This window comes from Dreissena polymorpha, chromosome 15 (genome assembly GCF_020536995.1).
Source record: "Dreissena polymorpha isolate Duluth1 chromosome 15, UMN_Dpol_1.0, whole genome shotgun sequence".
NCBI classification, from domain to species: Eukaryota; Metazoa; Mollusca; class Bivalvia; order Myida; family Dreissenidae; genus Dreissena; species Dreissena polymorpha.
The window spans coordinates 13,611,218-13,628,617 of record NC_068369.1 but is presented as its reverse complement, the minus strand read 5'-3'; the positions used below and the strand labels follow the sequence as shown (position 1 = coordinate 13,628,617).

The 17,400-nt window shown below is 34.8% G+C and overlaps 1 protein-coding gene across 10 annotated transcripts in view; it reads right to left on the bottom strand.

The window, feature by feature from the left end:
• LOC127859293 (irregular chiasm C-roughest protein-like) overlaps positions 1–17,400 on the bottom strand; it is a 305,644-nt gene that overhangs the window by 85,649 nt on the left and 202,595 nt on the right. For 8 of the 10 annotated variants that reach the window (XM_052396541.1, XM_052396545.1, XM_052396542.1 and 5 more), the window contains one exon: positions 4,780–5,065. The exons of the other annotated variants lie outside the window; for them this stretch is intronic. The gene's annotated coding sequence lies outside the window, so the exon portion shown is untranslated. The remainder of the gene's footprint in view (positions 1–4,779; positions 5,066–17,400) is intronic. 10 annotated transcript variants of the gene reach the window in all.

Here is a 17,400-nt window from a genome sequence, read left to right as displayed (position 1 = left end):
CGTGTCTGAAAACCAGATGAACAGAACATAAATGCAAAAAAGCTGAAGAACTCAACTCTCGCGCGTGATTTTTGTTGTTATCTGGTATTGAAGTGCCATCTGTTACCAAAGTATCCGCATACCCGGCGTGGATTTTGGCTCAAGAAAAATATAATTTGCGAATATGCTTAAATCTCGTGAAATTTCATTGAAAACATCAGCCATTTTAATCCAAAGTGACTTATGGTTTGCGCTCTGTGTGTCTGTCTGTCTGTCTGTGAGTCTGTGAGTCTGTCTGCCACACTTTTCTGGATCCTGCAATAACTTTAAAAGTTCTTAATATTTTTTCATGAAACTTGAAACATGGATAGATGGAAATATGGACATTATGCACGTCATTTCATTTTGTTCCTACGTCAAACATTCTGGTTGCTATCGCAACAAAAAAATAATCTAAAAATGGTGGAATTTCTGACAATAGAGTCGGTAGGGGACCATATTGCTTGACAATAGCCTTGTTTAAACTATTTTTCTCTTGGTTTCCATGAACGTTTTGAAGCGCATATGGTAGCTGGCCAATCAACATTGAGTAGCTAATCCGGTAATATTGGGTCATTCATGCGCAGATAATGGAATACACAGTTGATATTGTCGTCTGCCTACAATATATGCCTACAATATAACGGCCGATGGCAAAAGCCGTATAAAAAATAAGCAAATGAAAAGAAGGTTAACACTCAATAAATTATTTTTAAGCTGATCACTTTACAAATTTTAACCGACTATCGATCTGAATTATTGAAGGATGATAATTAATTAATTAGTTACATGTCGAAGATGTTGCACCTTTCTGTTCTTGATTGAAATTAAAATGTTATAACTACTTTGTTGTTTTTTACTCACAAGCTATGCTATTGTAAAGTAATATGTCAACCAAATAGTATATTAATTACGTATTTGGTAGGTTACTTGTTTTTATTTTCTGTAGTCAAACGATATGCACATTTGATTTCATGTGGAAAATGCATACAATTTTTCGGACTGTCATTTTCGGATAAAGTATTTTCGTCGATTATATTATATTTTCGATGTTCTTTATAGAAAAAATAGACTTACAAATACACATGCGGTGATACGGACGGTGCAGAAAAATCTTTACCAATTTCCTTTCATGAGGCAGAAGACTTGGAGCTTTATTTGATAATTACCTTTCAATTTGGTATATGTCGGAGTTCAATGTCAGAAAAAAAAAATACTAAAAAAAAATCCCTACCTACCTACCCACCCAAATTTACATTGGTTGGGTTATGCCAAACAAACAATTTTTTAAGGATGGCCTAATAAGGTAGTTCATATGCTTTATTCAACATTCCTTGTTCATATTTTCATATTTATGTATTTGTTTAAGAATGCGCAAATAAAACATTTAAGTTGCATGCACTCGCTTCAAGCAGACTTTTGTTTGAAAATACAAACCAAAAAAAGGTCATGGCAAAATTAATATTACAGACTGCTTAAGTAGAGCCTCTTTAAAGAACTAAATATCTGAAATATATATGACTCTCCACTTTTGGCTCCAAAAATATAAAAGCAAATCATGCAAACAATTCTTGTGATCAGACTAAATAGTATCAGATAACTTCTCCACACTTGACCCATGGCTCAGTTGCTTAATGCTGACCCATGTTAATAGAATGTGCTATCAAGTTCCACAAAAACAGGAAATAACAAGCAATAGAAAAACAAGTGGAACATTGGTTAGCAATAATATTGAGAATCGCTAACATTTGTCAATATGTGAAACAATACATTATGTGTTGTAAACAATGAAGCTTGGCAAATCAGCTGTCATGTTCAGGCATAAACTCTGGAACAACTCTCCACCCAGCCAACAGCAATATAAGTAACCATTAATCAAAAGAAATGGAGCCTGCTTAACAATACTAAACAATACTACAAAGATGCTCCCACCAAGCAGGCACAGGGAAATGTGAAACCATAATTCAACATTGAAAACAGTAACCTGACAGGCTGATATGCCTTGATGAACAAAACAGGAACTTCACTAACTGTGGAATTCTGGGAAGAGAAGGTTGGTATAAGAGAAGTATACTGATCACACTGTTGAAAAAGAAATAATTACAAAGTGAAATACGTGATTGGAGTATGACAAGAACATTTTCACTGTTACAATATCTATGAAGTTCAAGACAACTTTCTGATGTCATAAAATACTTACTTTGTAGGGATACTTATAACAAGAGATGTGTTTGTCAGAAACGCAATGCCCCCTAATGCGCCGCTTTTTTTTCAACTTTGACCTTGAAGGATGACCTTGACCTTGACCTTTCAACACTCAAAATGTGCAGCTCCATAAGATACATATGCATGCCAAATATCAAGTTGCTATGTTCAATATTTCAAAAGTTATTGCAAAACTTTACTGTAAGGTTAAAGTTTTGGGACAGAATGACAGGCAGACAGACAGGCCAAAAACAATATACTGTCTCTTCTTCAAGAAGGGGGCATAAAAACACTTGCAGCTCTGAACCAACAAGCGTTCTTGAGTTATCATCCGGAAACCACCCAGTGGACGGACCAACAGACCGACCGACAGACTGACAGACCGACCGACATGTGCAAAGCAATATACCCCCTCTTCTTCGAAGGGGGGCATAAAAATAGGACTCCATACCTAAAGAACCACTTTCAGTTCTGCACCCAAATAAGCTTAAATAATTAAAGAAACAATTGCAGCTCTGGACCAAATATAAGCTTGCACACTTATTGAAACACTTGCAGGTATGAACCAAAAATAAGCTTCTAAAACTTTGTATATAGTGAGTAAAGAGGCCATACAATAGACCTGATCCCTAAACAAACAGACCCAATCCAAACCGAAATTGTGAAACAAAAATCCAAATTTTCCCCCCAAACCAATTGTTTTTTAAAGAAATGTCATATGATTATTATATCTCAATTTTATTTAATAAATATCTAACAATGTAAATACCTATAATTTATATTATTTTGTTTGCCAAATTCGAATTTTTATTAAGATTTATATTACCATTTGGTCCATTTTGTTGATACAAAATTCCCAAATTTGCCATTTTATAGATAAAAAAATTTTTGGGACCTTTTTGTTCCTTTTCCCATAATGGCTGGAAAAAACCCAGAGTAACAATACCACAAGTCAAATTTACCATGAAACATGGTCTTCTAGAAAAAGAGATAATGGATGTATTTGTTCTTTACCAATGTATGATATCTCTTCTACTAGAAACATTGGTCTTATGGATGTTATATCTTTCATCTTGATAAGGTGGGGTTTGAACTCAGATACCATCTCCAATCTTCAAGAATATGATGTTTTGGGTCAACAAGATATCAATAGACGGTCTGCGGACAGTCTGCAGATTCATTTAAATTTGCAGACATGACAGTTGTGAGGATTTCTTAAATAAGACATTCACGTTGGATCTTTAATTCATGGGTTTTTAATTGTGCCTGCTTTAATAGACTTCTTACAAAAAACATTGTTGAGCATTTGATATCATGGAAGCAAAAAATCTTAAAAATGTGTGCCCAAGAAATAATATTGGTTTCCAAGATTTAAAAGTCTTGAAAATTGCTTTCTTTTATGAAACACATCTTCCTTTGCCTTGAAAGCATTTATACAAAATCTATGAGCTGCACAATTAATATTTTAAATTCAATGAACTCGAAGACTGGTGTTATAATTATGGAGCTGTAAACAAATCTTGAAATAAAAAGGGCCATTGACCAAAGAGGGGGGACCGAACTGTTTTGTAATGTTTGTGCACTAAATGTGGCTCCCGACCTTGATTTATACCCAGAACCATTTTCTAACTCAGCTCAGTTATTATCATTAAAACAACATCACAGACCCATTTTTGATCTCATCAAGATTCATGCTGGTTGGGCAAACAAGAGTGTTTACAAGGTTTCACTGACAACATGAAAATGCTTGAATTCTCTTGGAATTGCTAAGAGGTTTCATAGGAAGTCCCTACAAGTACAATGTAGTCAAACTAAATCAGCTTTCTTTAAACCAGTTGCTACTTAACTGGCATTATGATTATTCTCAATATTAATGGAGCTATTTAAGTTACTTATGTGTTGGAGCATCAATCTGAACACTATATAAAGTATTGCTTTTCAGATCAATGAAATTATATATATGTGAAATTAGTCATTGTTTATGTGACAACTGTCTTGCTTATTTAACTGTCACTAAAGACCTTTAGAAGAAATCAATTAATGTAATCATGCAAGAATGAATAGTAGATTTAGAACCTCAATTAAAGGCTGAATAAGAATTTTAATGAAAGATAAAAATACTATGTATTCTTTTCAATACTTTATACTGTATTAATGTGTCTAAGACTTTATATTCTTGAAAGCTATATGTTAATGTACATGATAATTAGGTATTTCTATAAACAATATTTGATTTAATTCTAAATTTAGATATTCTGTGTATTTAATTGCTCTTTGAATAGGGAATACCACTCTAAAAAATTGTTATCATAAAATATTTGTTTCAAATTATTTTCTAATGGCATTCCACAAAACTTTATGTTTTATTGTGAATCATTACAAACAGAGAGCACTTATGATGGACACAACTCTTTGTTATCACACCAAAGCAGCATGATTACAAGACCAACTAGTCTTCTAAGATTTGTATCACATTCATAATGTTCCAACACCCTTTATCTGTTACAATGTAATATATAACCCACAACAAGCAGAAAATATTAGAAGTGTTCTTACCTCATGCAATAAATCCTTCAGTAAATGTAAGCCAGTTTTCAATAAGTTTTCTGTTTTTCCAGAAAAATATATCTTGGTTATAGATCCCTACTAAGCATTCCGTTATATACAATCCAGATATATAAATATATCAGCTACACGATAGCACACTATTCAAGCAGTCACTAAGTTTCTCTAATGACTTGTTATATACTTTTCCACAAGTTTGTATACAAGGATCTCGGACTGTTATCTCCAATCTCACTTCCCATGCCACAGTGAGGATGTAACAGAGGCTCCTGCTAGTCTGTAAGTAAATCAGGACAAACCATAAACCATCAGCAACAATGCAACTGTTCATGAAATATTAACAATACACATCACAACAACAGCTCCCTGGGGCAATATTAGCTACACAGAGATGAGTAAACTTCACTCTTGTGCTTATCAGCTGCTGAAACTGAGGCAAAGCATTCAGCCAATCAAATTTCACGTAACATATGACTTGACCAATCATATTGCATGTTGTATCCTGTCAATGCACAGGTAATTGGAATACTGATAAGAAAGCGTATGAGTAAAGAAAGTGATTAATACAAGCAACAATGAGAAAGAAAACTTCACATACAACAGTATTTATAACAGTAAGCAAATGAATTTCCTCAAAATTAATTACACAAGGAATACTACCACATGTGGAGTTCTATGAACTTTCTGATTACATCTGGTATTTTTGGTGCATTATGCCAATCTTTGATCCTACAGAGCTGTAAAACTATTTTCAGATTTAAAAAATAGTTAAACTCCTCAGTTCTTTCAAAGATGTGTAAAGCAATAAATGAAAGCTTAAAGGCTCTATAAAGGTCACAAATCCAATTATTATGCATATCAACTGGTCTAATTTTTACCGGATTTCAGTTACTCTTGCATAAAAACTGCTAATAACACAGCTTAGATACAACGTTGTCAAGAATTATGGAAGATAAACCCGTTTCATAATTGGAAGAAATGTTTACATATTTGCAAATAACGTGATGTGTAGCCTTAGAGCGTTGACATATGCTTAAAATAGCAGAAATAAAATTCAATTTTAATTCTATTTTAACAACTTTTAACCAGCAGAAAGTAACTTATTAGATCACTACAAACATTTTAACCATTAGGCCACGACTTTTATATTTCTTGGTTTACAAAACCGCTGACCCTAATTTTTGGAAAATGGGAAATTAAATAAAATCGCAAAATCGTCTTTTTTTAAAATATTTTATTCCCGACCGCACTGCAAAACGAGCAAAACGAGAAAAAAAAGATCCGGTTTGAGTACGGTTGCGAATAAAATCGGGTAAGTACAATCAATGATTGGTTCACATATATTGCAGAGATTGGGATATTTTTCAATGTGACACATTATGTACCAGTCCTTTTATGGGCACTTCTCAAAATTTATTTCGGGTAAAAATTACAGACAATAAGAAAATCAGCGTCAGTAAAATGTCGACCCCATCAAAATTTATTTCCGAGTCTGTGACGCAACTATATTGTTTAACATGTTAATTATATTAAACAAACCCGATATTATAGTAGATAAAAAAGTATTTGATAATTAGTATAAATAATCCAATAAAACACTGCCATTATTTACGATATATGTGTTTAGGAATTTTGTAAACACGTCCGCCATAGTTTATAGGAACTGTACAGAAAGTTTGGAAATCGGAACAAATCGGTATATCTCGGAAAATCATTGAAAAATGTATTTGTCGTTTCAATGCTTAGGGCCGAGTAATTTCGGCAAATCGGAACTCAACTTGCGTAAAACACTAGCTCCATTAACAGTTAAACTCCGCCTCCGTTCTCTGCAAAAGATTCGAAGGCGGAGCTATTATGTGCTTTTATTAAATTGGAGGATTGCAATTGAGAAACAAACACACGATTGGTTCGGCATGTTGATTGCTAGACAAAGGAAGCCAATTTTTTCGGCGCGAAATTTGTCGCTTTATTGCTTCCGACAGAAAGCGGCTTTCCTTTGATGATATGATGTCAAACTGTCAATTCACACAGACTGCACATTTTCGGAAGACTTTAACTGACTCCTTGTTTACAATTCCAGTAAAAAAAACACTTGCTAACATTAAACTTTGGATTAAATTATCAAAATAAAGCAAAAGCGAAGTTGACAAATATGATTAAATTAATTCGCATCAGTTCAAATAAGACGTTTTGCGTTGTAAATCAACGAGTTTTCATGACAACAACAACTTTGACAAACATTACCGCGACGACGCATGGATCGATCTACCTCGATTTTTTTTTCATGTACGATCTCATAAGTCGAGTAAGAGCAAACACATACCGGGTAATTTGTGTATTAGTAGTTTATCTTATATAAGATTTATGCAACGGGCATCGCATTGTTGCGTAATGGTGCGCATCGAATTATGGAAATGAAGCGCAGTTTTTCGTTTTAATGGGAGAAGAACGCTTGTCATGTAATGGAGTGTTTAAAATTGCCTGATGTTACAAAAGGTGCTTTTAGGACTCATTTCATTTGAAGATATAGATGTGTTTCATTGCATAATTTGATTTTTTTGTCTCTGTGTTAAGATTATAAAAGATATGTTGTCTTTGTTCTGATGTTATTAGTATTAACTTTTTTTTCCAATGTTTTTTTTTTTTTTTTTTTTTTCGACCGCCCGATGGACCATTTTCAAAATAATTTTTGTAAACCAATAAAAAAAAAAGTTGTGGCCTTAAGAAGAGACCTACTTTGTGAGTGATATCGGAAAACGTTAAAAGTCATCGTTATATTTTTTGCGACCTGGGTCACTTTCACTTTCTCTTTCACGAGTAAACAGCGATGTAAATAAACTGATTGTTTGTAAACACAATTGACTTGGAGGACACTTTATTTTGAGCTAAAAACGATTTGTATTGCTCATTTTTTATTATTATGTCCAATAGCATATATATATTCTTTTTTGATAACCTTTATAAATAAAATGATAAAAAAATATTTAGAAATCTGTAAATAATTACGTATCTTCACCTTTATAGAGCATTTAAGTTAATGGAACAGACAACTAAACAAAGTCAGAGCATATCAATTTGTGCATCTTCCACTCAATAAATACTGTAAATTCACTATTATTTGTGGGACATTAATTTGTGTTGATATTGTGGGTTGACTAATCAACGAATTTAACACAAACACTTTGAAAAATTACGAATTAAATTTCTTCTTTTTTTCTGAATTCAGAAAACCACAAATTTATGTGTTCACAAATTTTTATTTTACCACAAAAATTCACCCTGAATTTTATAGCTTAAAGAGGCCTTTTCACAGATTTTGGCATGTATCGAAGTTTGTCATTAAATCCCCACTGTGGGACTGTTCTTAACCCATTTATGCCTAGTGGACTCTCCCATCCTTCTAAATTGGATCAATTTATTTCTTCAATTGGTACAATTCACAACTTGATTTTTCCCAATTGGAAGATTTCGCGACTCGTTTGTTCCCAATTTGATGATTTCACGACGCGAAAAATTCCTAATGGCATGGGCACCGGACCCGTTCCGAATTGGGTGAAAAAAATCACTGAAATGGGGCCAAATTTCGCCAATTTACACCGCTTTATATTCTGGTATCCATAACTGGCCTGTGTGATTATCTTATTTATGCACTTTTTTGTAGGCCCACAAAACTCTATTTAGGTCCAAGAAAGTAGACCAACACAACCCCATTTAACCCTTAACCACTTAGATACATATTTTGACGCATTTGTAGTCCCTTAGAAAGTTAAATTTAATTAAATACTTTTCTTACTAGATGTGAGTTTTAGAGGCTTCATTTCCAACCCTTTGATACTTAGATATTGATGAGCAGCAAAAAAGCATAAAACATGAACAGACTGCGAGTTACTTGCAGGCTGTTCTGGTTTTATGCTGTTTGCACATTGCCATTTTCACTTTGCTTCTGATTGGAAAAGGGTTAATTCTTTCAGTGCGGGAACCGAATTTTGAAGGCCTTTGCAAACAGTTTGGATCCAGATGTTTGCTATTCTGATAGTATTTTTTGAAAAAAATCGAAGAAATGCTTATTGTAGAAATTAGGCAGACTACATTTTAGCAGACGATAAATTTCCCAGCATGCAAAGGGTCAATTCCCAGAAAGTGTATGACCTACTCCAAGATGGAGGTATTATTACTTGATGTTAACACATTAGGTGGCTGAAAGTTCAAGAACAAAAAATAAAGCTGCCAAGACTGATGTAACCCAGAGCAATAATTATTGGTAATAAAGCCCGTTGTTATGATGTTAAACATTTTATTCCTGTAACTGAAGTGCCCTTTGCCAGCTTTCTTGAATTCTACATCATTAAACTGGCATTTCTAATTAGGCTGAGCAAATGTGCTTCTTGTCTTTAAGGGATTATTTAATTGCAAAGGGGATTTGAAACATCCCAATAACATAAAGGTGTACTTCAGAAACATTAACAGGCAGAAACAAAACTGTGATATTTTTTCAAAGAAACATTCATTCCACTAAACTACAGCTGAGAAAGATTATCAATTAATTTTTCAAAAAACGCCACACATTTTAGCTAATGTAATGGATTTTTGACTCACTTGCTATTACAGTGATGATATTTGTTAAGAGAGAAGAAACAGCGGGGATACAATGTTGGACGCCTTTGCATATTATGATCATACTCAGGCAATCAGAAACAATCATCACTGACTGGTAAGCAATATAAATATGTAGGTTTGAAATCCTGTTCTATTTTTTTACAAAAAAAGATAATTTTAATAAACATAATGAAAGGACATCAGAAAATCAACCCCAAATTCCAAGTGTACAGTGTCTAGTGCATTTTCATCTATTTGTATCTTGAAGAGAGCATAATTATAACTCTTTTTGTATTGAATTTATATAAATGAAACTTGACATTGTGCGCTTAAGAACAAAAACTCTTATCAAGAGTTATTGCCATTTCTTATAAAAAACTTCAACTCAGAATCTTAGTTTTTAATAGAAAATAGAAACCAAAATAAGATCAGAACTGATGGACCCATTATTTTGCCCTTAATTCCTGCAAACGGGCTGCAAATTTACCATTATATTGCAAATATCGAGTTACATATTCTTTATTATTTGTATCAAATTTTATTATTTGTATCAAATGATTACTATACTGTGCAATGTGTTGAAGTAAAAAACTTGAAATAACAATCCACAATAGAAAGAAAATTATTTAGGAGTTACCTCCCTTGCATTTTCAAATTCTGTATTGATGTAAAGGAGGCAGTCTACAGTTTTGAAGCCCTATTTGCGCATTGGCCCCGGTCAATTTCCTGAACTTAAGGTGTATGGCCTAAACAAAATAGTTTTTTGACTCCAGGAGCTGAAATGTAAGTATAAATGGTCAATATTCTAGTAATTTCACATGTTTTCAGTAATTCGAAACTAAGTTACCTGAATTTAAGTCAACAACAACAACATGCTCAGTGAGAGGTAAACAAATGTACTTTCTGCTTAAAGCAGCCGGCATTTGACAGATTTCAACGGTGGGTTTAAATAAGTTAGCAGTGCACAAAAGTTCAATGGTAATGACCCATTTTGTTTGGCTCAGTTTGAAAGCATTTGCTGTGATAGTGCAAAGCATGTTGTCCACTGTGTGCATATTGTTACCCGGAAAGATCAAAGTGATTGCCGGGTTTATCTGAAAATGGGGTTTTTAGGGGCAAGTTCCGAGGCACCCGAAAAGGTCTATTTTACCCCAGATATCAATTTAAAGTGCATTTTCTGCATTGTTTTGTGCTTTATTTTCAAGCTGTTGATGAGCTGCACTGAATATTGTCTGAATCTATTTTCAGGCTGTGACTGAAGGCCTTGTTTTGAGGGTGTTTTGCAGACCAGTGGTTGTCGGCCTAGGGATTTTCAAGAAAAACTGTAGACTGCCCCCAAAACTACAACATGTAGTGATAGAATGAACTCCCTTTAAAAATCAAAATGAAGTAAAATGACTGAATGCTCAGGGTTATGAATCCAATCCACAGTTTGCATACCAATGTGTAGATCTTTTAAAAGAGATAATTGTAAAATAAGTTTCATTTCAGTTTCAAAACTTTGGTCAACAAATAAATTTAACAAAAATAACATGACAAAAATTGTTTCTAATATACAACTTAGTGACTGCAGAAACCACTGGTAACTCAATGTATTAATTAATGTATTCATTAGTGCTCAAACGGGTACCCGAAAACCCCCGAATCCGCAGGTCAAAAAAATACCCGCAGATCCGAGTAAAAGATTTTGCAAACGATACCGGTTCGGTCGCATGCTACGAAGTACAAGATTACATATTGAACGTGTAGTCAAATCATCTCCTTAAAACAAGTGAAGTAAAATCACATCCTTTATCATTTTTAGCAGTGTTGTTATTAAAAAATAGTCATAAATATATAGAAGTGACACACCAAAAGAATTAACGTTGAGTTTCATTTGTTGTTCACATCACAAAATGGCGACGTTAAAAAAAACGAAACCTGTATAATACAATATATCGACTTCAAAGTAGAAAAGACAGTTAGAGCTTACAGTGAAAGTTATTTTGGCTTCTTCTCTAAGAGAAGCTTAATGTTTGCTTGACAGTTTGTTTTTCTTGTACATGCACTGATAATCGTTATTACAAGTAATACAACATGTACTAACATTTGCTGATTAAGTTTAACAACATTGTGTAAACCTACTAAATAGTTATGTGCAGTTCGGCAATTCATAATTAAATAAATCAAACCAATAAAAAGTATAATATTCTAAACAATATACTTGACAAACAGTTGAATATTTAAGACGCTTCAACATGCTATGAAAATTAATGTTGTTTTATTTTAATTAACTTATGACATTGAATTATCTGACCCGACCCAACCAGAATTTTCTCGGGTATTTATATTTTGAACTGCCGACCTGACCCGAAGAATAATTTTTTAGACCCATGTGAGCCATAGTATTAATGGACCAGTGTAAGATTTCTAAGTGTGAAAAAGCAATTTATCCGTTGACAAGAAGGTCTGCCTAACAGCATTTCCGTGTCCATCAACATGGAAGATAGACAAGATAAAGCAGTAGAACATGCTACAATGGAAACAGTAACAGCTGAGGTATCAGGCTGTATCTATTATCTCTTTCTCTCCCTTCACATGTCTTCTATACAGAGTGCTCAATAACAAAATAATCTTAAGTGAAATCTTTTGTTGTAGTAAATGCAAGACAGCAAACGTGAGCTGCTGAGTGATGTTATAGCAGTAACATATGGTGAAGTATCAATTGTTTTTATGTCCCCCACTATAATAGTGGGGGACATATTGTTTTTGCCCTGTCTGTTGGTCTGTTGGTCTGTCTGTCTGTTTGCGCCAACTTTAACATTTTGCAATAACTTTTGCTACATTGAAGATAGCAACTTCATATTTGGCATGCATGTGTATCTCATGAAGCTGCACATTTTGAGTGGTGAAAGGTCAAGGTCAAGGTCATCCTTCAAGGTCAGAGGTCAAATATATGTGGCCAAAATCGCTCATTTTATGAATACTTTTGCAATATTGAAGATAGCAACTTGATATTTGGCATGCATGTGTATCTCATGGAGCTGCACATTTTGAGTGGTGAAAGGTCAAGGTCAAGGTCATCCTTCAAGTTCAGAGGTCAATTATATGTGGCCAAAATCGCTCATTTTATGAATACTTTTGCAATATTGAAGATAGCAACTTGATATTTGGCATGCATGTGCATCTCATGGAGCTGCTCATTTTGAGTGGTGAAAGGTCAAGGTCAAGGTCATCCTTCAAGGTCAGAGGTCAAATATATGTGGCCCAAATCGCTCATTTTATGAATACTTTTGCAATATTGAAGATAGCAACTTGATATTTGGCATGCATGTGTATCTCATGGAGCTGCACATTTTGAGTGGTGAAAGGTCAAGGTCAAGGTCATCCTTCAAGGTCAGAGGTCAATTATATGTGGCCAAAATCGCTCATTTTATGAATACTTTTGCAATATTGAAGATAGCAACTTGATATTTGGCATGCATGTGCATCTCATGGAGCTGCTCATTTTGAGTGGTGAAAGGTCAAGGTCAAGGTCATCCTTCAAGGTCAGAGGTCAAATATATGTGGCCCAAATCGCTTATTTTATGAATACTTTTGCAATATTGAAGATAGCAACTTGATATTTGGCATGCATGTGTATCTCATGGAGCTGCACATTTTGAGTGGTGAAAGGTCAAGGTCAAGGTCATCCTTCACAAGGTCAATGTCATCCTACAATGTCAAACATCATATAGGGGGACATTGTGTTTCACAAACACATCTTGTTGTCTTTTATTTTTGTTGAAATTTGTTAAAGCATAGACTTAGCCAAACAGCTTTTGAAAATGTCCACACAAATCTGTTTTTACAAAATTTTAAAAGAAAAGAACTTAAAAAAATCATATTGGCACAAATAAACTAAAACAAGGTTTATAATTATATATGTTTTCAATACTTTGCTGATTTGTGTTGCTTTTATGTTGCTTCACATACTGATACTATTATTGCACGAAAAAACAAACAAAACAGGAATACAAATACATATAATCTTATCAACAGTTTTTTTTTATCCTTTATACACAACAATCCACATGAAATCTCCAAAAAACGATGGCAGCTAATATTGGAGAAGACTCCATGCAATGCCTGCAAATGAGGTCTACATGTATAGCCAGGGGGAGACTGCTCTACTCTCAATATTGACACTGTTAGCGCTGTCCAAACACCAAGGCTTTCCCTGCTGCCCCAGAGGCATGATCAATTAACTGCCTGGCGAGGCGTAATTAATCCACCTGCCAATCAACTTTTGTATCAAAGCATAACAACACGTTCTGGACAAACATTGCCCAATGGTTATGTCAATATTTTTTGCTACATGTTACCATGCAAAAGAATTGGGGTATTGCAGCTATAAGCTGTATAAATGTCAGTGGGCGCCATATTTAGCAGTTGTGAGTTCAAGGTACTTTATCAATATGAATGCAAATGACAACACTTTATAGCATATTTTTAAGTTGACAATTCATTTATAATTGACCACACATAATAATGATACACTATTTAGGAGTTCTTTTGTATGAGTCTCTGGTGTGACATTCTTGATATTATGCACTTTCCTCAACAAGGGTCCACAGATTGATTTCTGTAATTACTGACACATGCCTTATGGATTGATTGTAATCACATTAAACCTGGACCAATATTCTCAAAACTTTAAAGGGCAGTTAAGGAGACACTCCGTTAACTTCAAAGTCAAAGAAAATTGATTTTAAAAGCAATGTTCTTACTCAACAAATGCACCTTATTCTAGCAAAAAAATTTGTTTACAATAAAAACATATATGAAAGTAACATAAATAACTAGATCCATTGAAATTAACTGCTGTAAGCTAAATGACTGGCCATTCAAGTTTTGAGCAACCGGGGGGGGGGGGGGGGCCCTGGTTGACTATTGTAGGTCCATTCTTATTGCCATACTTTTGGGCAGTGAATGAACATTCAAGTACCCAAATTCAACCCGGGATTAATTGACCAATATAAAAGCTATCAATCAATCCTTGAGTTGACCAATCATGGGTTTATAACTTTATAGTTAACATAAGAAACTGTTGCCTAAACTAGAGATTAACCCTTTGGCATGTAACCCACAGGCAGCATGGCTATCCAAATCCTGTCTACTCTGTTAATTGTGCACTGCATGTATACATAATGTTAACACCTGCTGTGATGAGAACTCATAACTGTCATAACAGTAGCAGCAGGAGCTTACAAAGAATGTATACAGACCTGCCAAATGAAAACCAGGAATACATAAGCAATGAATACAACTCGCTTAATTGTTTCCCATCAAAAATACCTGAAGGTGCAACATCAAACAAGTCAAGTAATCAGTACCAGGTTTATAGAGGATAAATGGGGGAACAGGCTTAGTCAAAGAGTCTGCTTCATTATCCAGTGAGTGATTGCTACTTGAAGAGCAGACCTCACTGGGTGTAGTCATTGCTGGCTGACATGGGTGTACCAGGAACTCTCAAGTGGTCATGGCTGGGTGACGTGGGTGTACCAGGAACTCTCAATTGCTTCAGCATGGCCATCAGTGTTTGGGTAGTAAAAAGGTATTCACTTTACAAGCTTCAATGAGAGTATAAAGTCTAGAAATAATAGATGTAATTATGCAGAAAAGTGCCCATTTGTTTATAAATTTTTGCAATGCATGCAAACTATTGGCAATCTAACAGACAGTGCCATTATTAAATAATAATTCACCTACATGTTTCCATCTACATTATGCATGACACATTGCAATCGACAATCTATTATGCATGTGACACTTCACTACAGTGTGATGACACTGCAGCGCCCAGATGTTTACATCTAATACATCAATATTTCTGTCCAATGTTCAGCAGTCAATGCAGCAAGGTTATTCCCTTTATGATGGCAAGTGGCCAGACCCTCGCACCTTTGGTTAGTGAATGAACAGTGGTCAGAAGGCTCAGGGCACCCTGGGGGCCATAACACCATCTGCCCAGGGCCATCTGACCCAGATCAGACCACTGGTCACTTTTACTGGTCACAGCTGACCATTGGGCGAACAGATAATGTTGTATAGCACAATAAGCTATATTTAATGTCATTTTATAAGAATTGCACATCTGCACAAAACCAAGGGTCAAAGTGAATATGCTGGTGAATATTTCAAAAGGTTAATAGCTTCAGTATTGAGCTGAAGCATTTTTCTATTTATACTTGAATGTAACAAGCCCCTATGACCTTGACAACCTCTTTCTCTCCTCCAAGGTAACCATTATACCAACTTGCATGGTTGTGGTTCAACGCGCACTATATATTGTGTGGACAGAAATTGTCTTTGGACAGACCATCCAACCAAACAACGAGCATGTGCAAAGTACTATATACCGGCTTCTTCGAAGGGCGTCATAATTATAACAGCTTATTCATTTGTCAATATTTCATGTTGGTTTCTTCTCTCACTTACCACACTTACAGATTATTAATTTTACTGTGCATTCTAACAAGAGTACAAAAGTTATCACACACATTACAGTCAGAATCAAACCAGTTACTATGGCAACTTTACTTGCAAGCAGTACCAAAATAAAACAAATCTACTTCAAAGACATGCACTCAATTTCAACTACAAGCATGCAAAGGCTAAATGAAAAACACTGAAAAGGCCATAGTTGGAGACCACTCCAACCCCAGCTAAGTGAGCCAGAACACCTCACTAGTGCCAGATCTACCCCTGGGGATGGGCAATCCAGAGATGTTTCACTGGATAAACACCAGTCTGGTTGCACCCTGGGGACAGTAAATAAGCAATGTAATTCCAATAAATCCTCTCATCCACCTGCAACAACTGCCAGTTGTCAGACTTGCATGGCTGTAATACTTTGAATGTCATTAGATGAAGGATACTTTTTTTGGCAAATCATCCAATGGATTTTATGTCTATTGGCGTTTGACAATGGACTATAGCATCCATAAAAACAAAATGCCAACGTTCATACATGCCGTATATGCCACAGATATTCTAATTTCTGAAAGAAAGCACCATTTTTGGAATGTTTTTCACATAATTCCAACAGCACCATTTTTGGAATGTTTTTCACATAATACCAACATGAGGCGATTTGTTCCATCATTCATTTAAAACTATGCTTGTTCTATAATATACTGTAAGGACACAACACATTTATCAGCTGTCATTCGAATTTGGTCCCAAAATAGTTTAGGGAGCCAGCGATATTAAAAGACAAGATGATCAAGCTTTTTAACACTCTTGACCCAGATTCAAAAATGGCTGCATTCATATTGTCAAGATAAACATTCTGACTAGGTGTCATCAAGACTAAGTCAAATATGTTTTCTTTACAAGTTTTTTTTTGTTGAGATTTGACCTGGTTACCTTGTTTTCAGATAGGAGTCTGAATTCTGTGTAAGGTATTAATAATTTTCATGCAATATTTAAAAAAAAAATCTCAGAAAGTTATAGTGTACTTTGATAAGAATATCTGAAATATGCAACAAAACAATGAATCAATTTTGTTTTCATGGAAGGAATACTCAATGTGAAAAAGAGATGTGTTTGTCAGAAACACAATGCCTCCAATTGCGCCGCTTTGAAGCCATGTATTTGACCTTTGACCTTGAGGATGACCTTGACCTTTCACCACTCAAAATGTGCAGCTTCATGAGATACACATGCATGCCAAAAAGTTATGGCCAAGCAGGGGTTTCTTTTACTAAGAAAGTGACGCCGATATTCGGCGTCTTCCCCTACCAGAATTTTTCCCCTAAAAGTAAAATTTCCCCTCCAAAAATATAATTTTTCACCAAAATATAATATTTCACCCTCAAAGAAATGTTTTTTTTCTTCTGGGAAGTCGACACTTATCCAATTTGTACCATGTACAACGATCTCGCTCTCTCTCTCTCTTCGACGAACACTCAAATCTGGGAATCCCAGTGATTCTATATATAGCTCTTAAATTACGTCATGGAAACCGGGCAACTAATCGTATTAATCATGTGA